Below are 23797 nucleotides of genomic sequence, written 5' to 3' on the forward strand. Positions count from 1 at the left end.
GAACTATTTTTCCCTTTTTCTATATTCAAGAGCACAGGAGTATTGTTCCATGAACAGAGTGTACATTTTAACAGTCATACCAACTGTGTATTATATTACATACTCTGTTCTTCTGTCCAAGTGGTGAGCCAGTCTTGGACTTATATAAACCTGAGGCCAATGGGAGGTCAAGCTTGCTCGCGTAGAGGAAAGTAAAATGACATGTGAAACCCCTGCTCCCAGCCCGGACCAATGGAAGCACCAGATTCGAACACCGTCACAAAGACAGCTGGCAGTCAGTTTTGCCCAGCCTCTGGTGCCACCATCAGCAATGGCCAGAGGCAGGCCTGACACCACAAAGTGCAAAGGAGTAACAGGGCAGAGGAGGAACTTGGCACTGCCCAGTCGGTCCCAGACAGAAGTGTGGGGAAGACACAGAAGGTCTCTGGGTCATAGCTCCCGTCCTTTTAGCCCTTGACCGAATCACTTTCCACTGACAGTAACCAAGTGCCACTAAGGGGGATGGCAGAGTACCCGGTACACACTCCAACGTGGTGTATTAGTTTGCGAGGGCTGTCACAACAAAGTACCATCACCTGAGTGGCATAGACAACAGAAGTGTATTGTCTCACAGTCCTAGAGAATACAAGCTCAAGATCAAGGTGCTGGCGGGTTGGCTTTTTCTGAGGGTAGTGAGACAGACTCTGCTCTGGGCCTCTCTCCCAGATTTTGGGTTTACCAACAATCTTTGGCACTCCTTCATTTGTAGGCGCATCATCCAGGCCTCTCCTTTCATCATCACATGACATTCTTCCCATGTGGGTCTGTGTCCAAATTTTCCCTTTTTATAAGGACATCAGACACACTGGATTAAAAATCACCCTAATAAGTTCATCTTAACTTGATGATCATCAAAGACCCCACTTCCACGTGAGGGGACATTCACAGGTACTGGGAGTTGGGACCTGAAAATCTTTGGAGGTACAATCAGAAACATGCAAGGTAAAAATATCTCTAATACAAGGCCAATTGAATTCTGTAACTCAGCTTAGGGTCTAAGTGCTCCCTTCTCACTAAATAGAAATGGCTCAAGTTTAAGAAGAGTCCTGAGTCCACTTAACATGGACTTGTGGAGTAGGAAGGAAGAAGATGAAGAGGAGGGGGCTGCCTGCCCTGTGGAGACAGGACCTGAGTGATGTGCTTAACATCTGGAGACAGGAAGGGGAAAGAAAGTCTTGGTTCTTTAAGGTACGATTATCTATCTTCTAGTTAAGTCTGACCCAATCAATGTCCTGAGTTCTAACCTGCAGGATGAAGATTCTCTTTTTTTTTTTTTTTTTCAGACAGTCTCACTACATCCCCCTGGGTAGAGTGCTGTCACAGCTCCCAGCAACCTCAAACTTCTGGGCTTAAGTGATTCTCTTGCCTCAGCCTCCCAAGAAGCTGGGACTACAGGCACCCACCACAACACCCAGCTATTTTTTTTTATTGCAGTTATCATTGTTTAGCAGGCCCGGGCCAGGTTTAAGCCTGCCAGTCTTGGTACATGTGGCCAGTGCTGTAACCACTATGCTATGGGCACTGAGCCCTGGATAAAGATTCTTGAGAACATGCTAAATTTAAGTGGCAACACCAGAAAATATTTTGCCCATTTTAAATCACAAAAAATAAATCTGTTATCCATTTTATTCAAATGGCAATTACCAAACAAGGTCTTGCAAGGATTTTTATGTCTTTGCACCAGTCCTGGACTTTCTTTGACCACTTCCCCCACTTTGCTTTGCGTCTCAGGGGGCTGACTATGTGGACTTTGCTTCTCAAGCTCACATGTCAGCTGGACTTCAGCCAAGTCAGACCAACAGGAGGTACTGAGAGTACATTGAAGAGCAGGAAAGAGAGAAGTCTCCCTTCTTCTCCTCCCCAGATAGCTTTTCTTATAGAAAATGCATCTCCACTATTGCTCAAGTTTCCTCTGGACAGGTCCAGTGTGTCTCTAGCTTCTTCCAGAAAATCTTCACCCTTGGGTACAATACATACCCTCTTCGTCCTTCCACCCTAAGGGTGTCAGTGGTTTCGCTGGGTTGCCTCACTGACCTCTATTCGGCTCCAACTTCCCTATCACCACTTTCATCAATTTCCTGATTAAAGTCCCTCAGTTAGGGTCTGAAGGCAGCAACATCCCAACAGCAATGAGAACACTCAGAACAAGATGCAGGTCTCTACAGACTATTAAAATACCACTAAAATAAGTCAGAGATGCTGAGAGATATAGTTGATTTCAAGGCTAGGGCAGGTAAAAATTAAACTGAGCCTGGAATATCTTAGCCACTTATTTATTTATTTTTTTGGAACAACTACCTGGCCGAGTCACCTTACAGGCACTCCCCTTTCCCAGTTCTTCCCAGGCTCAGAGATGTTAGGGCCCTGACCACATATACCAGGTCTGGTGGGTTCAAACCTGGCCTGGGCCTGCTAAACGACAATGACAACCACAACAAAAAATAGCCAGGCTTTGTGGCGGGTGCCTACAGTCTCAGCTACTTGAGAGGCTGAGGCAAGAGAATCACTTAAGCCCAAGAGTTTGAGGTTGCTATGAGCTGTGACACCCTGGCACTGTACCAAGAGTGACAAAGGGAGACCCTGTCTCAAGAAAACAAACAAAAGCACACATAGTACAAACATTTTAACTAACTTAAATTTTGTTTCTTTCTTTTTTTTTTTTTTTTTTTTGGTTTTTGGCCAGGGCGAGGTTTGAACCCACCACCTCTGGCACATGGGACCGGCGCCCTACTCCTTGAGCCACAGGCACCGCCCTAACTTAAATTTTGTTTTCCATAATGTGCTTTCCTAAATTTTCACAATGTCTTCTATTTATTTATTTGATTTTTGTTGTTGTTGCATTCCCAACATTGATTATTATAGATAATTAATTAAGGGAACATTTGTTAAATTGATGAGCCAATAAATCAATCACAAATAGAATAAAAAAGGCTGGGTAGGGTAGCTTACACCTGTAATCCCAGCATTCTCGGAGGCCAAGGTGGGTGGATCACTTGAGCTCACAAGTTCAAAACCAGCCAGAGCAAGCATGAGACCCCTGTCTCTACTAAAAGTGAAAAACTTAGGTGAGAGGATCACTTGAGCCCAAGAGTTGGAGGTTGCTGAGAGCTGTGACACTAGGGCACTCTACCAAGGGCCTGTGTCAAAAAAAATTAAAAATTAAAAAGTAAAATTATGAAAAAAAGGGCGGCACCTGTGGCTCAGTGAGTAGGGCACCGACCCCATATACTGAGGGTGGCGGGTTCAAACCCGGCCCCTGCCAAACTGCAACAAAAAATAGCCGGGCGCTGTGGTGGGTGCCTATAGTCCCAGCTACTGGGGAGGCTGAGGCAAGAGAATCACATAAGCCCAGGAGCTGGAGGTTGCTGTGAGCTGTGATGCCACGACACTCTACCAAGGGCGATAAAGTGAGACTCTGTCTCTACAAAAAAAAAAAAAAATTATGAAAACAAACTAGGTTTAATATTAAATTTTTATTTCACATACTTTTCTTCATGTTTACACTTTGGAAATCAATACTGATTCAGATTGGTATACATTCCAACAAGAAATTTTAAAGCAAAATTGTTAAAGTTGTTGCATTTATATTTAGTATCATACTTAATGACTCCATTAAAATGAAGACAGAGAGAGACAGGATTAGAGAATATAGGTATGGTCCTCCAAATATAGATTTCAGAAAAAGAAAAATAGAGTCCTGCAGCTAGAGTAAGGAATCTAAGCAATGACCTCATCCTTTCCCCTGTTCTTTTAAGTGAAATTAAGGCAATTTCCAGGGATGTGTAGACCTGACTCCAGACTTCAACATCTAGTACAAGCTGGCCCAACTAGAAAATCCTGTGGCATTAAATCTGGAGCCTGGGAGGTAGGCAGGGAAAAGAGAGCATGGACAGGAAGTGCCTTTTACCCTCAGGGTAGATGTAGGGAGCCAAAGGGCAAAATCTGAGTTACTGGTTGCATTGGAAGCTAGAGCAAGAAATTCAAATAAAAACCCTAGGTGAAGAACAGAAACCTTAAGCAGAGCCAAAATAAAGTCAGTAAACCAGGAAAGAAGGTGACAGTTATTAGGGAAAGGTCTTTCATAAGTTCAGGTGTTGATGCCAACCAAATCTGTCCACTGGAGAAATTTTCCCAGTGGAAGACTGAAGCCTGGGGTACATAGAAAAATGATACCCCATAAAATAAGGTGGCTCTATACACTATACACATGTCAGTAACCAAGGTAAACAAGAGTGGATGAGGAGAGGGCAGGCACAAATGGGCACAAAGTTACAGTTAGAGAGGAGAAATAAGCTCAGGTGCTCTGTTGCACAGCAAGGTGACTCATATAGTTAATAAAAATTTATATTTCAACATAGCTAAAAGACAGGATTTTAAACATCCTTACCACAAAGAAATGATAAATATTTGAAGGGATGGATATGCTAATTAGCCTGATCTGATCATATCTCAATGTATACATGTATTGAACCATTACATTGTAACCCATAAATATACACATCTATTATACCTGTGGCTCAGTCGGTAGGGCGCCGGCCCCATATACCGAGGGTGGCGGGTTCAAACCCGGCCCCGGCCGAACTGCAAACAAAAAATAGCCGGGTGTTGTGGCAGGCGCCTGTAGTCCCAGCTACTCGGGAGGCTGAGGCAAGAGAATCGCTTAAGCCCAGGAGTTGGAGGTTACTGTGAGCTGTGTGAGGCCACGGCACTCTACCGAGGGCCATAAAGTGAGACTCTGTCTCTACAAAAAAAAAAAGAATAAAGTAAAACTATTTTTAAAAGTAAGAATATTCAAAAAATTACATAACTTTCAATCTGGAAAACATCTTAGATACAACCAAGGTCAACTGCATGATGTGTTCTACCAAGTGCAGCCTCCATTTATAGATGAGAGCACCTAAAGCTAGAAATGTTGAGGGTCTTGCCCGGGATGCATAACTGCTAAGCAGCAGAACTAGGACTGGTATAATCGGTGTTCAAGTCCCAGTTGAGTACTCTTTCTGCTTTCTCATATTTTCCATAATTTCAACTTAAAATATAGATATAAGAGAAGAGCAGGGCTTAGCTACCAAGACAGTAAATAATTTAGGCTTTTTAGGCCATGTGGTCTCATATGGTCACAGCCACTCAACTCTGCCATTGTGGCATGAAAGCAGCCACAGACAAAACACAAACAAATGGATTTTCAACAAATCAATGTGTTTCAATAAAACTTTATTTACAAAAACAAGTAGTAAGCTGGATTTGGGCCTGTGAGCAGTAGTTTGATGATGCCTGGTCTAGAGAAATGGTACTCTACTTTCTCAAACTTCTGATTCACTGTCCTGCAGGCTATAGTGTAGGTGAGTGTGGAAGAGCAAAATTATGTTTGACTCTATAGTCCTAAAGCTTCTAGAAAAGTCAGAAAACCTTTCCCAATTAGTGTCATGAATCATTAAAATCATATACACAAACATACCCCAGAGGCAGAAAAGATGAAAGGGTATAGAGCAGGCATCCTCAAACTGCGGCCTGCAGGCCACATGAAGCGGTGTGAATTGTATTTGTTCCCATTTTTTTTTTACTTCAAAATAAGATATGTGCAGTGTGCATAGGAGTTTGTTCATAGTTGTTTTTTTTTTTTAAAACTATAGTCCAGCCCTCCAACGGTCTGAGGGAAAGTGATTGGCCTCCTGTTTAAAACGTTTGAGGATGCCTGGTACAGAGAGAAGCTAACATATCAATGTTTTGGTTATTAATCAGCTGCCTCTTTTTCTTCTTAGCCATTTAATTAATGAGATCAAATCGAGTGCCCAAGCTTTCCTGTTTATTGGTACTTGTTAACTACCTATAAATCTCTGCTGCTCTCTGGTGGTAGCATGAAGCTGTTAGAAGACATTCCAGTAAAGTTAAGTGTAAAAGAATTTAGGAAATGAATTCACAAAATGCTTTGGTACACTAAAGAATTAAATAAGAGTGAGGTAGAGTATTTTGAAACTTTCTAGTTAGAACCATAATCAAATCCCTTAAACATTTCTATAGTTTTCCTTCATCATAAATCCTTATTATTTTTTTCTATTAGGTGCAAGCATCAGCTTTTCTGACACTTGAAAGTTCTGCATTTTTTTCTTTTTCTAAAGCAAGAGCATCATAATTAATAAATGATGCCTCAAAAAAAGCTTTAAGGGGGTGGACACACGATGGCTGACTGAAGCCAACTTTCTGCAGAGGCTCTCATCCTAAAGGAGAATTAAAGGACAGAAAATTAGCAAGTAACTTAGTGGATTAGAGCTGTGCCAAGAGAGAAGGTTGAAGAACGCACATCAACCCTGCTGAGGCAAGCTATGACCCCAAGGATACAAACAAAATGTACAATATCCATCACCAAGCATATGGGAGTCCCCACCCCCATAAGAATGGCTCGGAGTACCCCATAAACAAACAAGCAGAGTTCAAAAGTCCTGCAATTATATCCCACAGGAGATACCCTCTAAAAACTGGACCTACTTCCCCTACTAGGGTGCCATGGTGCTCTCCTGCTAGGCATAAAACTGTATAAAACTGTACATATTTTCTACCTGCAATTCTGAGGTCTCAGCACTCCCCTCAATTCTCACTCTGAGGTCTAGAAGCCTGTCCCCCAGGAGTCCAGATTCTTGGGTGTTTTCTCGAGAGGTGTGCGCAGGTCCTGAACTGCTGCTGGCCAGTGCTGATTCTGCAGCATGGGAGTGAGGAGAGGACAGTCAGCTCAGAGGGAACCACACAAGGAGCAGCGGTGCCCTGAGGTGTAGAGCAGCAGCTATTTTTGGAAACAATAGGGCTCACCCCTGGATATTTTGGAATCACAACCCCTGTCTCTCTGGGCAACCAAGGGAGGTCAGGCATCTTCTCAGGTGGCAACCACTGGTGGAAAAGATCCAGGATGGAAAAGCAGGCCCCATGAGTAAAGGGTTTGCATGAGGTGGTACCCGCCTGAGTGGAACACAGGTCTAGAAAACACACACGCAGTGTCGGCTGACTTCCAGGGCACGTCTGACCCAGAGGACCGCTTTACTGAGCCTAAGATGCATCCAGCCCCCAGGGGATCATCAGCCTAGACAAAAGAAGGCAGGAGGCTAGAACTGACAGCTAACCGTGCTGCGAATACAAACTACCCGGCAGCTGCAAAGACAGAGCCTGAGGCACAGGTTCTGTGAACTCAAACAGCTTCTCTTCTGCAGGGACAGAAACAAATTCCACAAAGTTGTTCTATTCTGCAGTAACATCAATCAGGGGTGGGGCTAGAACTGAGTGAATAACCTCAGCCTCCATCAACCACCCAAGGTTGTCAGGCCTCACCTCTCCCTGCTGGATAGTGGCAGAGAGCAGTGGCCTGGCTGAGGAGATATAGATCTCCTTGTAATTCAGGCAAAGTGCACAAGACTATGGGGAAAGGACCAAGGAAGGGGAAGGGAGGGGGAGGTTAGGGTGGATGAAGGGTAATGGGTGGGGCCACACCCACGTTGCATCCTAGAATGGTTACAGGCAAAACTTACTAAATGCAGAATACAAATGCCTACATACAGTAACTAAGAAAATGCCATGAAGGCTATGTTGAACAGTTGGATGAGAATATTTCAGATTGTATATGAAACCAGCACATTGTACCCCTTGATTGCACTAATGTACACAGTTATGATTTAACAGTAAAAATAAATTAATTAATTTTAAAAAAATAAAAAAATGTTAACAAATGGAAAAACATACCATGCTCATGGCTGGGAAGAATCAACATTGTTAAAATGTCCATACTACCCAAAGCAATATACAATTTTAATGCAATCCCTATTAGACCTCCACTGTCATACTTTAAAGATCTTGAAAAAAATACTTCCTTTTATATGGAATGAGGAAAAAAACCTCAAATAGCCAATACATTACTCAGAAATAAAAACAAAGCAGGAAGAATCACACTACCAGACCTCAAACTATACTATAAATCGATAGTGATCAAAACAGTATGGTGCTGGCAGAAAAACAGAGAGGTAGATGTATGGAACAGAATAGAGAACCAAGAGATGAATCCAGCTACTTACCGTTATTTGATCTTTGACAAGCCAATTAAAAACATTCAGTGGGGAAAAGATTCCCTATTTAACAAATGGTGCTGGGTGAACTGGCTGGTGACCTATAGAGGACTGAAACTGAACCCACACCTTTCACGATTAACTAAGATAGATTGTCACTGGATTAAAGATTTAAACTTAAGACATGAAACTATAAAAATACTAGAAGAGAGTGCAGGGAAAACTCTTGAAGAAATCGGTCTGGGCGAGTATTTTGTGAGGTGGACCCCCCGGACAATTGAAGCCCCTTCAAAAATACACTACTGGGACCTGATCAAACTAAAATGCTTCTGCCCAGCCAAGAACACAGTAGGTAAAGCAAGCAGACAGCCCTCAGAATGGGAGAAGATATTTGCAGGTTATGTCACCAACAAAGGTTTAATAACCAGAATCCACAGAGAACTCAAACATATAACAAAGAAAAGAACAAGTGATCCCATCTCAGGCTGGGCAAGGGACTTGAAGAGAAACGTCTCTGAAGAAGACAGGTGCACGGCCTACAGACATATGAAAAAATGCTCATCATCATTAATCATCAGAGAAATGCAAATCAAAATTACTTTGAGATATCATCTAACTCCAGTAAGATTAGCCCATATCACAAAATCCCAAGACCAGAGATATTGGCATGGATGTGGAGAAAAGGGAACACCTCTACACTGATGGTGGGAATGCAAATTAATACATTCCTTTTGGAAAGATGTTTGGAGAACACTTAGAGATCTAAAAATAGACCTGCCATTCAATCCTATAGAAGACCAAAAATAACATTATGATGAAGATACTTATACCAGAATGTTTATTGCAGCCCAGTTCATAATTGCTAAGTCATGGAAAAAGCCCAAGTGCCCATCAATCCACGAATGGATTAATAAATTGTGGTATATGTACACCATGGAATATTATGCAGTCTTAAAGAAAGATGGAGACTTTACCTCTTCCATGTTTACGTGGATGGAGCTGGAACATATTCTTCTTAGTACAGTATCTCAAAAATGGAAGAAAAAGTATCCAATGTACTCACCCCTACTACGAAACTAATTTATGGCTTTCATATGAATGCTATAACCCAGTTATAACCTAAGAATATGGGGAACAGGGAGAGGGAGGAGAGGGAGGGGGGAGGATGGGCAGAGGGAGGGTGATTGGTGGGATTACACCTTATGGTGCATCTTACAAGGGTACATGTGAAACTTACTAAATGTAGAATATAAATGTCTTAACACAATAACTAAGAAAATGCCAGGAAGGCTATGTTAACCAGTGTGATGAAAATATGTCAAATGGTATATAAAACCAGTTTATGATGCCCCATGATCGCCTTAATGTACACAGCTATGATATAAATAAAAAAAAGAAAAAAGAAAAAAAGCTTTAATTCTTCCAGAACTTTGGGATAAGATACAAAAAAGGTGAAGCAGCAAGTCAAAGGAGATTGAGGCTCCCTGGCAGTTCACAGATGGCAAAGGTGTCTCTAATGCAAATTGCAATTCCAAGTGGTACATGTAGCTGAACATCAGCAGATTTTCCTTCTCTCTAATGCTGAAAAATAGATTCCTGATTTCCAGCACCTAAATCACACCAGTAAATCAGAGAACAATATCTTAAGTTTTCTTACCACTGGAAACTGATATACCATTTCTCTAGAACAGGCATCCTCAAACTATTACCCACAGGTCCAAATCCAGCTCACTATCTGTTTTTGTAAATAAAGTTTTATTGAAACATAGCTATACCCATTTGTTTATGTTTTCTCTGTGGCTGCTTTCATGCCACAATGGCAAAGTTGAGTCGCTGTGACCATATGAGACCACGTGGCCTAAAAAGCCTAAATTATTTACTGCCTTAGCCTTTACGAAAAGCATTTGCTAAACCCTGCTCTTCCCTATACCTATATTTTAAATTTAAATTATAAAAAACATAAGAAAGCAGAAAGATTCCTGAACAACTATTGTACAATAACTTTTTTTTATCAGGAAATAGGATCAGACTACTATTTTCCTATCAGTGAGTACGTGGCTCCTGGTGACTCAAACCATACAAGGCACAGGGGAGTCCAGAAAACACAATTAAGAATGAATAGGAATAAATGAGATGGTGTAAATACACTGTGCACCCAGGGGCCATGTCTGTCTCACTGTGTCTAATAGGTACATTCCAGCTCCTGGCACGGAGACAAGTCATACATGGTAGGGACTAATACACTTTACTGAATGAATGAGGAAATAATTAAATTATTCATTAGTGTTTATGAGCATGGTTTATAAACTATATAACACCCTATCAGTGGTCATTTTATTCACATTAAAGATCACAAAGAGGTAAATTACAAATCAAGAGATAATGGTAGGAAATGGAATGTTTAATATGAAAAGAAATTCTTTCCAAACCCATAATTTCATGTCTCTTTTCTCAGTATCATATCATCACAGAATGTAGGAATTGAAGGGGACTTTAAGACTTTTCTTGGTTAAGCATCTATCCAATACTCTTTGTTCAGAGTTCCTCAATATTCCCACCAAGGAGTGGTCACCCAGCTTCTGCTCAAACACTTCCAGAGACAGGGATCTCAACATATGCAAAACCATTTTGTGATTTTGATGGGGAAATGAAGTTGGAGCTGAAGGTAAGGGTAGAAAAAGAAGGTTCTAGAGTTGTGCTGTGGCTATGGAGCACTTGACCTGTGGCTAATTCAAGTAAGTGTGCTGTGATTTTGAACACATAATACAGAAAAAAGGATGTAGAATATCTCATCTATTTCTTATCATGACAACATAGGGAAATCCTACCTTGTACCATTGAGTTAAATAACGTATATTATTAAAATTAATTATACCTGTCTCTCCTTACCTTTTTGATGTGGTTATTAGAACATTAAGGTATCTATGTGACCCACATTACATTCCTACTAGACAGTGTAGCTCTAGAGAGCACATTTTACCTTTCTCTAAATTTATCAGAACAAATGTGATGACTTAAGGAGACACTGACTTAGAAACTCCGGCCTACTTTTGGTATGAAACTCAAAATCATTACTTTATAATTGGAATCCTGTCCACTATTTCATGGTGCTTCTGTCTCTGTTCCCTAAGTGTAAAATGGGAAAAAAATACTTTCTTCTGTCTATCTCTGCAGAGAGTCGTAGACTCAATATGAGCCTCTTGTAATGACAGACTTGGGTTGTCCTGGAAACAGGAACAAGAAGATCTGCCCGAACTCAGTGAAAGGAAGAATTTTCTAAAAGAGCTCTCCAGAAGGAGAATGGTCAGCCTGAATGGACACTACTCCAGACAGTAGGCGAACTCTGTATTTGATAATACCTGAAGTGTCATCACAGCTAAAGGAGGAAAGGAAAAAAGATGTTCTCAGAAGCTCCCTGTTAGCAAAAACAAAAAAATTAATCAGTCATTATAACATGCTCTGTTATTTTACTAAATCACCACAGTTTACATACATTTATCATAAGCAATAATTCTTGAGTTGAAAGTGCCTGTGATATTGAAGACAAAAATAATCCTTAAGTAATACAGTGGTAATTCTCTTCTTAAAAATTCATTTGCATATTATTTGACATTGTGCCTGCGCCTTATAAGTTTGAGCCTTTTTAACTGGTTTGATGAACAGTCTTAAGACGGTAGGTAAAACATGAAATTATTTCACTCTGCTTATTTTACTCTCTGCCATGAATGTATGCAGGTCCTGTGAGTGACTCCCACTGGCTTTGGAGAGGAAGCACACACACACGCACACACACACACACACACCCCACACACCACTTGCTAATGACCCAACTCCAAACATTTCTCCATTCTCATTATTCAGACTAAAGAGATTTGGGTTGGGGTGAGGAGAGTCTGTATTGATTTGGGCAGGCTCAGATATGCCCCCTTGTCAAAATCCCTGCAGGGTTATCTGCCCTCAAACTACGTTTTCACTCTGAGCATTTGGAATAACAGAATTCAGCCAAAATGTGTTCAAAATTTTAACTGTGAACCCTAACCAAAAGAAAAAAAAATGTCAACTGTGAAAATGGTTTTAAGCAATACTTAAAATTCCCTGTGATCCTAACACAGAAAATAGTATAGGAAATGTATTTTCTGATCTTTATAGCTAATAAACTTCAAGTTTAGTAACAAAATGATTACAGGTGATTGTGATTATCTTTGAAGGTTGTTAAGATCAGATAAAAATCTTAAATATTCGAGCAGAATATTCCTTTGGAGGGCAATAAAATAAACGTTTTCTAAGCTGCTTCCAATTACACAGTTTTAGGTTGCTAAGCTATTTCGTTCATGCAGCCCTTCAAAGAATGAGAATTTTCTCATGTTCAGTAATCTCTTTAAGGGTATTTCTCTCTATTTTAGTAAAGAGAATTTGATAGAGCTACTTAGTTAAGTATTTTTCTATCGGTATAAGGTATAGGCATTCCACAGTTTCAAAAAAAAATAGCAAACAATTTATTCTTTTATATGAGTGGAGAAAACAACAGTGAGGTTTCTCTTAGCCAGGTACATATCTTGACAGACTAAGTTCTGCGATCACTTATAATCATAGTAGAAGTGGAGACTTCTCCTCATTCTGTTCCATCAGAATTTGGCCTCGTAGTACTGACTAAGTCAATAAAGTTTGAAGTAATCTAGCTCTCTATGGTTCTCAAACTTAGCATGCAACAGAATTACCTGGAGGCATGAAAACACACAGTTTGACCTCACGCCCCCAGCTTCTGATTCAGCAGGTCCAGGATCAGATCTGTGATGTGCATTTCTGACACAGACCTAGGTGATGCTGCCAGTTCACAGACCACATTTGTAGGGCCAGATGCAGAGAATTAACAAGTGCAGAAAGAAATGTGAGCAAGAGCTGTTCTTTCAGAATTCAGACTGAGTTTCTGAAAATCTTTTCAAACAACTTATTGAGGTCATTTTATAAAATATACAAACTAACCATTAAAAATATGGCTCAGAAAAATGGTTTTTCTATGCCTGATCAAATGAACTACTTGCAAATGTGGAGCGTAACATTTGATTTGATACATAGTCATTGTCCATAGTGATCGTTTCCAGCGGGGAAAGCCCTGGGAAAAAATGAAATGTAGTACTCACATTTTAATCAGTGTAAAAAATAATTCTCATCTTATTCTTCAGTGGTTCTTTTTGTTCTCATATATTTTTATACTTAAATATGCTCAGCTTCAAGTAACTATGAAAAATAATTTTTCAATACTATCAAATACCCCCAGGATCTATATTTAAAATATGGTTCACCTTAAAAAACTTAACAATTTTCTAAATTATCTAAGTTTTGTCAAAGTACTTGGAAATAGGACATGTAACTTTTATAAGACTGGATATTCAAGTTTTTTCTTTTTTTAGAGACAGAGTCTTACTTTGTCACCCTCTGTAGAGTGCTGTGAAATCACAGCTCACAGAACCTCCAGCTCTTGGGCTTAGGTGATTCTCTTGCCTCAGCCTCCCAAGTAGCTGGGACTACAGTGCTTGTCACAATTCCGGCTATTTTGTTTGTTGTTGTTGTTGCAGTTTGGCCAGGGCTGGGTTCAAACCCGCCACCCTCAGTATATGGGGCCAGCGCCCTACTCACTGAACCACAGGAACTGCCCCCTATTCAAGTTTTTAAATCTTTTTTTTTTGTATATTCTTTTTTTTTTTTTTTTATTGTTGGGGATTCATTGAGGGTACAATAAGCCAGGTTACACCGATTGCAATTGTTAGGTAAAGTCCCTCTTGCAATCATGTCTTGCCCCCATAAAGTGTGACACACCCCCCTCCCTAATAGCTGAATAGTATTCCATGCAAGTTTTTAAATCTTAATTACCGCTAGAACATTTATCCAGGCTACAAATGAATATTAAATGATTAATGTCACCAAATAAGGCTCTAATAAAGCAATCTCTTTTTTTGTGTGTGGTTTTTTTTTTTTGGCCGGGGCTGGGTTTGAACCCACCACCTCCGGCATATGGGACCGGTGCCCTACCCGCTGAGCCACAGGTGCCGCCCATAATAAAGCAATCTTTTTCAAATGATATTTGGAGGTGGTGCCTGTGGCTCAAAGGAGTAGGGTGCTGGCCCCAAATACCGGAGGTGGTGGGTTCAAACCCAGCCCCAGCCAAAAACTACAAAAATAAATAAATAAATAAAATAAAATTATATTTGAACATGTCTTTCAGAAGAAAAATAAACCTACGAGCTTTATTGACAATAAATTAAGCCAAGAATGTGATGAGGCTGCCACTAAAAACAAATGCTTTTCAGGTAAAGAAATGCCAAGCCCATTTAACTTGACAGAAGCGGGACCACTTCTGGAATGCTGTGTTGATTCTGCAGACAATATCGGAGGAAGTCATCAACAACAGGAGGGACCTAAGAAGAGTAGGATGATGAGGGGTCTGAAAAACATGTGTTTGGGGAACATTTAAAGGAAGATAGAGTGGGTAACTAGAGAAGAGTTGGATATAGCAGGGAAGGGGCACATAGGTAACTGAAGGTTCTCTTGAAATATTGGAAGAGCTTCTGTGAGAAAGACATTAAGCTTGCTCTTTTTCTCTACAGATAGGAGAAGAAATACACAAAGCATGGAGGAGGTTAAAAACACAATTTTGATGTCAGACTATGGATTTAAACCTTGGTTCGACCATTATTGGATTTAACTGTTTAACTTCTGTGAGCTACAGTTGTGATCTGAAAAGAGGGATATTAAAAATACTTACTTTTACTTAAGTAAAAAGTACTCTTAAGTACTCTTACTTAAATGAGATAACAAATATAACAGACCCAGAACAATGCCTGGCAAGTATTAAGATAATACTAGTTAGAATCAATTAATTTAACAAAGATGACTAAAAATGCAATGAGCTTGCTAGAGGGAGGTGTTAGCCCAGGCTAGTGACCATCTGCCACAGTTGCTGTAGAGCAGTGATTTCCAGGTGGTGTGCCATGAAAAATTTTAAAGATCATTAATTAAATTATTTTTGAAGAAGTTCAAAGCACAATAAATACATTCTTTTTTTTCTCTCTCTCTCTCTCTTTTTTCCATCAACATAATTTAAGCGTGCCCTGGAAGTTTAACTATAGGTTCAGTGTGCCATAAGATAAAGAGTTTGAAAACACTGCTGTGGAGTATCCCAGTATTGGGTAGAATTAGGCAAACTGTAAGCATCCTCTCAGCTCAGAACTTCACTGTTGTTAGCCAGCACTTAACCTTCTTTTCCCAGTGCTCTCTGCACTTTGTTCATACCGCGGTTGCAGGACTTACCATACTTTCTCACCACTAGTTATGAACCAGTTCTGCATGGTCTGACTATGCCATCTTTGTTCCCCAGGCAACTTGCCCAGTGCCTGGCACCGACCAGGCACTCAGTGAACACTTGCTGAATGAAGGAAGACACCCGGCTCCAGGCCTGACTTGGGCTCCTGGCTGCTTCTTTGTGTGCGTGGCGATTCCTCCAGGAAGGGGCCCAGCAAACATTCAATCCAGGAAGTTTTAGAATTCTTGTGATTGTACCAGAAACATTACATCCTGGGGATTAATTTTATGGGTGAATAAAGCATTCTGATTGCACAATATCAATCAAGTACGTTGTGAATTTATGGAGTTTGGGCCAATTTCTATTTCCCAGCATGTGAATTCCCCTCCTGGCCATAGACTCCGGCTCTTTCAGTTGATGTCCACACTCTCTACAATCTGGTTTTCCAGCTGATAAAGTGGTTCAGTCCACATCCATAGAAATCCTTATGTATATCTTCCTTGCGGTCCAGCCATGGTATTGCACTCCTGCTCATCTACCAGAAAACTGTGCTTGCATAATTACCAGCTCAGATTCTTCCAGTGCCTGAGTTCTTCTCTGGATAAAACTGAAGCATCTTTCAGAACCCCAGACTTATTAATCTTTAATATGCTTGTCCAAGTACTCACCAAACTATTAATGTTCCTTTGGCTACTCAACAAATACTGAATGAGTAACTAAAAAGTATACTAATGGCATGGCAGCTTTTAAATTTGCTTAAATTATAACTATGGAACAGCTTAGGCATTTAGGGAAAGTGGATTATATGTCATTCAATGCAAGATGAAAACTTTATATTCTGAATTAAACCCAAAATTAAAGAACCAAATCTCCCCAAACTACTCAAAACCTGAGAATATTATATGAAGAAAAGTAATGAATGAACTGCCAGCCTTGGTGACCAACATCTCCATGTGATTCTAAACAGTAGGTCTGTTCCAACCCCACCCGCACCTCTGCTTTGGAAGGTAGTGTAGGGAAAGTGTGAAAGTAAAGCCAATCTTGCCAAAACCTCTTTTGTTCTTTCACATATTCCACAGATGTGAGACTCAGTGGGCACTCAAATCCCCAACCTTTGGCCTGGCTAAATCTGACTTTTACAAACTTCATAACAATTCCCCTCTGCTTCCAAGAGTATGTGCAAGACTGAAAGTACAGAACCTACCCGAACTGCAAGAACAAGAAAGCACATGTTTTCTCTCAGGGCTAATTTCTTCAGTGATAATGTGCTATTTCTTTATGATATTCTTTCTTTCTTTCTTTCTTTTTTTTTTTGAGACAGAGTTTCACTATGTTGCCTGGTACAGTGTCGTGGCATCACAGCTCACAGCAAACTCAAACTCTTCAACTTAAGCAATTCTCTTGCCTCAGCCTCCCAAGTAGCTGGGACTACAGGCACACGCCACAACACCTGGCTATTTTTTGGTTGTAGTTGTCATTGTTGTTTGGCAGGCCCGGCTGGGTTCAAACCTACCAGCTCCAGTGTTTGCAGCTGGCACCCTAGCCACTGAGCTATAGGCACCAAGCCTCTTTATGATATTCTTAAAGCCTGTTTTCTTTCTATTAACTGGGTATGAGTTTTTTGGTGAGGAGAATTATAAACGCTTCCCCATATAACTTTCTAATTCTTTCTGTCATTTGTTCTAATACATTATGTGATTTATGTCCTAACTAGGACATTTTCTATCCCCGTAGTTCACATATCTATATGCAGTCTATTATCTTTGGCTAGTCCTGATCAAAAGGACTTTTATTCACTTTTCTGATAATTATCAAAAGAATGAGTAAGGAAAGTAAGACACAATGGTAACCACCTCCTACCTAGTGACTCTCTCATTGTTACTATTTATTGCTGTGAGGTACGTGGTGACTTGTTTGTAGGTTTAACAGTTTTGTGTCCCTGCTCCTCAGTGCCGTGAATTTAGGGTTGGGTTGATTCAGAGTAATTTTTACAAAACTAAAGAGCTCTCTAGACAACATTGTTAAGGGATTAGCTTGTATGCAGAGTTCATCAGCCAGGGCCACTTGGCTAAATCAACTTGACGTTTGTAATGAGCCAAGAAAAGGCCTGAAAATTTTTTAAGCCTCACAGAAATTAAAGGGGAAGGAATGAAGATAAATGCTACCCACAAAAGTCAAGGTAACATGCTCTTCTCAGCAGGGCAAGCAAAACCCAGGAATTGCAGGATATCTGGAGACCACTTAAGAAACATCAACCCCTGTGTAAACTGAACAATGTGGTACCAGTGTTCTGCTTACATACGCAAGGAGGTTTAAAATGGGAAGGAAAGGAAGGAAAGACCACCTTCAGAGAGGTATGTTCATTATAGTCATCAAAATAATATCAAGATGGCCCCGTACCTGTAGCTCAGTGGCTAGGGTGCCAACCACATATACCAGAGCTGGCAGGTTCGAACCCAGCCTGGGCCTGCCAAACAACAATGACAAATACAACCAAAAAATAGCCGGGCATTGTGGCAGGTGCCTATAGTCCCAGCTACTCGGGAGGCTGAGGCAAGAGAATCACTTAAGTCCAAGAGTTGGAGGTTGCTGTGAGCTGTGATGCCACAGCACTCTACCCAGGGAGACAGTGAGACTCTGTCTCAAAAAATAATACAATAATAGTGTCAAGAATTTTCAAAGCTAGCTATTCATCTGGCAGTGAATAACTTTGAATATAGCCAAGCAAACTGTCCAGCATAAACTGAATTTGTTACAGGACTCATAAATGTCCACAAGTGAAGTAGAAGTCGCTCCAGCAGTGATAAAACCATACTACTAATAAAGATAACTTTCACGAGGTGCTGTCTATCAAAGATGTTAAGTCACCAGCCTTTCTCCAAGATGACAGAGTTCTTACTGTTCACATGGCCAGAACTCAAAGTGTGGTCTTACATATGGCTCTTCCAGATGGAAGAGACTTCTTATAAAAGGTGTTGCTAAAACTCTGTTGAGAGGAAACCATTTTGGCTTGGCGCCTATGGCTTAGCAGCTGTGGTGCCAGCCACGTACACTGGAGCTGGCGGATTTGAATCCAGCCTGGGCCTGCCAAACAACAATGGCAACGACAACCAAAAAAATAGCCAGGCATCAGCGTGGGCGCCTGTAGTCCCAGCTACTTGGGAGGCTGAAGCAGAAGAATCACTTAAGCCCAAGAGTTGGAGGTTGCTCTGAGCTGTGATGCCATGGCACTGTACCGAGGGCTACAAGTGAGACTCCATCTCAGGGGGAGGAGGAGGGAGGAAACCATTTTGTGATACATACTAGTAATTAGTGCTACTGTGTAAATACTAGTGAGGTAATCCAGCTATAGAAAATAACAAATTTTCCTAGATATTCCAGAAGGAACTCCAAACATATGAAAGAAGAAAATAGTGCCAACCCATGAGGATAAATCTCTTTCTTCAATTCATTTAATCTTCTTTAAAAAGGAATAAAAAAGATTGATGCAAAGCCTAGACATGTATTGTATGTACTCACATGATTACACTGGTTACACTATCAACAAATAATGGTGATAAGCAGGACTAAGGGAGTGAGGTATATTCTGGGAATAAGGCCCTTTAGTAGCATACATTCCCAACAAGACCAACCCTAGATTATTCTTTTGGGGATCCTTGTAAAGCCTGACCATGCCCAAGTAGATCAACAAATACAGGAAACTATAGGGAACATAAATATTTCTCATTCTGTGAAGAGCATTCCCAATTAGGAAATGATTCACTTAAAAATTCTTTTTTGCCCTTAAATTTATTCATTGTTTTGCATTCCAGATCTGCCAATGATGCAATAATTATTATATAACACTTGCAGTTTGTTATATAATTTTTCATAAATATTATCTCATTTAATACCTATGAGATTGGATTTATCTTTCCCAAGTAACAGATGAGGACATGAAGACTCAGAGGGGTAAATTATCTTCCCCAATATAACATAGTGGAAAGAACCCTAGTGCCCATCAAAACATGAGTGGGTTACTAAAATGTGGTTTTTATATACCATGGAGTACTACTCAGCCATGATACAGGGGTCCTCAAACTACAGCCCGCGGGCCACGTGAGGTGGTGTGATTGTATTTATTCCCGTTTTGTTTTTTTACTTCAAAATAAGATATGTGCAGTGTGCATAGGAATTTGTTCATAGGTTTTTTTTAAACTATAGTCCGGCCCTCCGACGGTCTGAGGGACAGTGAACTGACCCCTTGTTTAAAAAGTTTGAGGACCGTATCTCTTGTAACAACCTGGGTGGAACCACAGACCATTCTTCTAAGTGAAATATTGCAAGAATGGACAAACAAGCACCACATGTACTCAATACTAAATTGGAACTAGTCATTCAACACCCCTGTGTACATACGGAAGTAATACTCACTGGGAATCAAGTAGATGTAAGGGGAAAGGAGAGGGTGAGTAAATTCACACCTAACTAGTACAATGCACATATTCTGGGAGAAGGGCACACTTATAACTTCGACTTAAAATGTGCAAAAGCAAGTTATGTAATAAAAATGTGTGTACTCCAGTAATACTCTGAAATAAAGAAAAAAATAAATAAAAATTTTCAAAAGGAACAATTTAAAAGCAAGCACATCTTTCAAATCACATCTTGAAAGCAAGAGATATATAAAATGATAACTATGCAACTTGTATTCACTCCCCAAAATAAAACAATAGTTTTTAGCCTTCTTTGTATTACCACAATGTCCTTTTACGAAAGGCAGCCACTACTAAGTCATCATTACCTAATGGGAAAGGTTGTCCTTGGCAGGTCTCTGCCTGAGGACAATTTCCAAAATTTCAAGCAATATTTTACTTCAGTTTGGGGATAGCATATTAGAATAAATACAAATTTCTGTTTCTTATCACTGACATTTTATCTAATAATGTTGGAACTGAGCTTAGCCACAAAATGCCAGCCATCATGGAGGTCCCTTGCTCACCACCTGGAAATTATGTCCCAGACAGAAAAACATTGCACTCAGATTAACAAAGAAGCTTTTGGGGTTATCATGGAAGGCAAGAATTTTCATAATAATCCTACTGTCAAGACTTGACAGTGTGTTCTATCTTTGTGCTGTTGATAGATCTTTTTTCTAAAAGTAAGCCTTTTCTGATACATTTCTTACCATACGGTTTGCCTGCAGTCCTCTACCTATGATTTCTTGCCTATATTTAAACATGGAAGGCTACAGTTGCTTACTGATGCCACCAACATTACCAGACCTTTGTCAGGAAATTCCATGAAAGAGAAGGGCTCAACTAAAACTTGAACTTTACCTAACAAATGCAAACAATGTGACCTAATCGCTTGTACCTCCATATTAATCTAAAATAAATTTTAAAATAAAATTAAATATTTAGTTTGAACAAAAGAAAAAAATTCAATATAAGAAAATCTATTCAAATCATCTTTGCAAGCTTATCAAATCCTGGGATGACTGTGTCATATTTTGAGCTGGCTATTGGTAAAAGACTCTAGTAGAGAAATGTGTTAAGTTTTCACAAATAGTGGAACCTGTTCACAAAGGTCTTTTATGGGAAATCACACTGTTATCCAAAAAGCCGTTGTTTTCAGCACATTCTGGAGTTTGTGTGAACAACTGTATTACCTTCAAACTACATCTGGAAACCTGACATTGATTTTGATATGAAAAGACTGTAAGTAACTGTAAAACATGCCAGGTCCCTCAGTACAGCCCATGAAATGCACACACATTCCATGCGAATCAATCAAAGAGGCACGGTCAAGCATATATTGACTTGGAAAATCATTTCAAGAGAAGAAATTTCTGATTCATAAGACTCCACAAAACAATTGAAAACAATCCTAGCTCCAACCTGCAGAACCACAAAATGAATCACATAATTTTGGAGTAACAGAGACTTCACCATTCTGTCCAACCTCTACATTTTAGGTGGATGGGAAGGAGCTAAATGACATTTTCATTTTTTAATGTGCATTCCAAATTGTTTTACTTTTCATTATGGATATTTTAAAATATACTTAAAAGTAGGAAAATTAGTAAATTAACCCCCATGTCTGAATCCCAATCATACCAATTGAGTTGGTATGATTTTAGCTTTTAGCTTCCTTACTTGTTACCTAAGGAATTCAAAATTCAGACAGGTAACTTGGCCAAGGTTACTTAACCATTTTGTGGCTGATCCATGACTCCATAGCTGAAAGTTGAGTCCTAACCACTCTCTTCCCCTAAATACAGCTTTTTCCATTCTGCCTCACAGTTCTTGCCAGTTGTGATACAAATTTCAGATATTTTCATTTCTGATAGGAGTCTATATCTGTCATCCTCATCCTCCACTCCACTTAAATTGAAGGGATTTGTCTTCAAAAAATGTATCTGAACTACCTCTATTGTGCCTCTCCATTATCAAATAAAGAGACGTTATGAACAAATGGCACAGAAGTCTAGGGACACCCTGGTCTGGATTGGGAGAACACCCCAGCCAAAGAGAGCTATTCAAAATGCCCCTCTGGGCTTGGCAACAGAAGTAGTTCTGTTGATATATTATACAGCAGTTTTTCAAAAGTTGTCTTAACTATCTTCTTTCAGGTCTGGCTGAGAATGTTTCACACAAACCAAAATACATGACCCTGTTTTGTTTCTCTTTGCTTATTTTTAACCCGTGAGATCAGGACCTATGGAATCAAATCAAGGCAGTGCTATCTCACTACAATAAGGTTTCTGAGTACTGCACTGTCCTTCTCATTCTTTAAATTAAACCAAACTCACCACGCAGCGTCTAGCAGCCTAAAAATGTAAGTCTCAGGCATTCCTGCTCTGTAAACCTGAATCCTCTTGTTTTTTTCTATCATAGTTTGGTACAGTTTCCAATCCCTCTCCTACTATTTGCGGTGGATTACTAATGTGTCTTAACCAATTTAATATCTTTGTTGCTCTTTAAAGTACCAGCTCCTCTGGGCCTAAGTGCCTCAACTCACCCTTCTTTTGCCATTCTTTTGGACCCCAAATCCTTCCAAAGAGGGATGTAGGAATATGTTATATTAGGTCAAGGCTGCAGACAGGTCAGTGTGTGGCAATGCCATGTTTATAAGCTATGAAGTCATTATTGCCTCCCAGAGAAACTTGGTTACCACTGCTATTTGATGATGCTTTTTCACTTAGACAAACTAAGAGCTCATCTGTCCAAAAGAGTGAAGAAAGGTATCATTGTTTTCTGCCTTTTACAGCCGTTGAAAGAAATAGTTACTTACGGCCTCTTTTATGCTCATTTGATGACATAGAAATAGCCTTTTAAAAGGATCCTAACTTCCTTATTAAAAGCAATGCTCTTATTAATTAATTTCCTTGCTGAGGGGTTCAAAATTAGTAGTTTTGTTCCTTATAAGCGTATGCAATGATATGCTATAGTGATTTAATGTAAAAGTATAAAGAGTAATATATATAGCAAAGGAAGTGTTGCTGTCCACTGGCCTAGTCAGAGACACAGAGGCAGACACTGCAGACGAAATGAATGATTTATTAAGGGATGGCTGGTGCTCGCTCGGGCACAGCAGCAATTGGCCGTCTTTACTCACTTTCTTATATACCCAAACTCATCATATAAAAATAATCCAAGAATAGCCGGGCGTTGTTGTGGGCGCCTGTAGTCCCAGCTACTCGGGAGGCTGTGGCAAGAGAACCGCTTAAGCCCTGGAGTTGGAAGTTGCTGTGAGCTGTGTGAGGCCACGGCACTCTACCGAGGGCCATAAAGTGAGACTCTGTCTCTACAAAAAAAAAAAATAATCCAAGAACAAGGAAGACAAAAGGTAAAGATTCCTTATCAGAGTTAATCCAGCAAAGTATGTACACACCTTTCTAAACCAAGACTATCTTGTTTAGAGATAAACAGAATGGAGATGAACCACAAAGGGCTGGGTTGCCTGTTCTGTTTGCCTACTTCTCTATATGAGTAACTGAAAGTTTTTGTGTAAATAGAGGTAGGAGATTAAGTGCAACAGTCCATTGCCCCAGGCAGATGCTCTGTCTCCAGCTACGACTTGGTGAGAGCCCTCTGGGATATTCTTTCCTTTAAGGCGTGACTGCAGCCCAAGTACTGGAAATGTTCCTTCTCAGAGCCTCATGACTTCACAAATGAGACTGAGCCTCATGACTTCACAAATGAGACTGATTCACCTTAGAAGGGTGAGGTGGACTGTGACCCTTCAAGGAAGACTTGTTTATCCCTCTCCTGTCTTCTACAACACATTTCAACATTTTAAATATTAAGACACACTATTCACTTTTAGTCATCCCTATTCCTTCTTTGACCTTTGTTGCTGAAAGATAAATTAGTCAATTAAGAAATATTGGTCAAAGCCCTAAAAAAGCACTAATCCAGTCTGGGTAGGC

This window comes from Nycticebus coucang, chromosome 16, assembly GCF_027406575.1.
Source record: "Nycticebus coucang isolate mNycCou1 chromosome 16, mNycCou1.pri, whole genome shotgun sequence".
Taxonomy (NCBI): domain Eukaryota; kingdom Metazoa; phylum Chordata; class Mammalia; order Primates; family Lorisidae; genus Nycticebus; species Nycticebus coucang.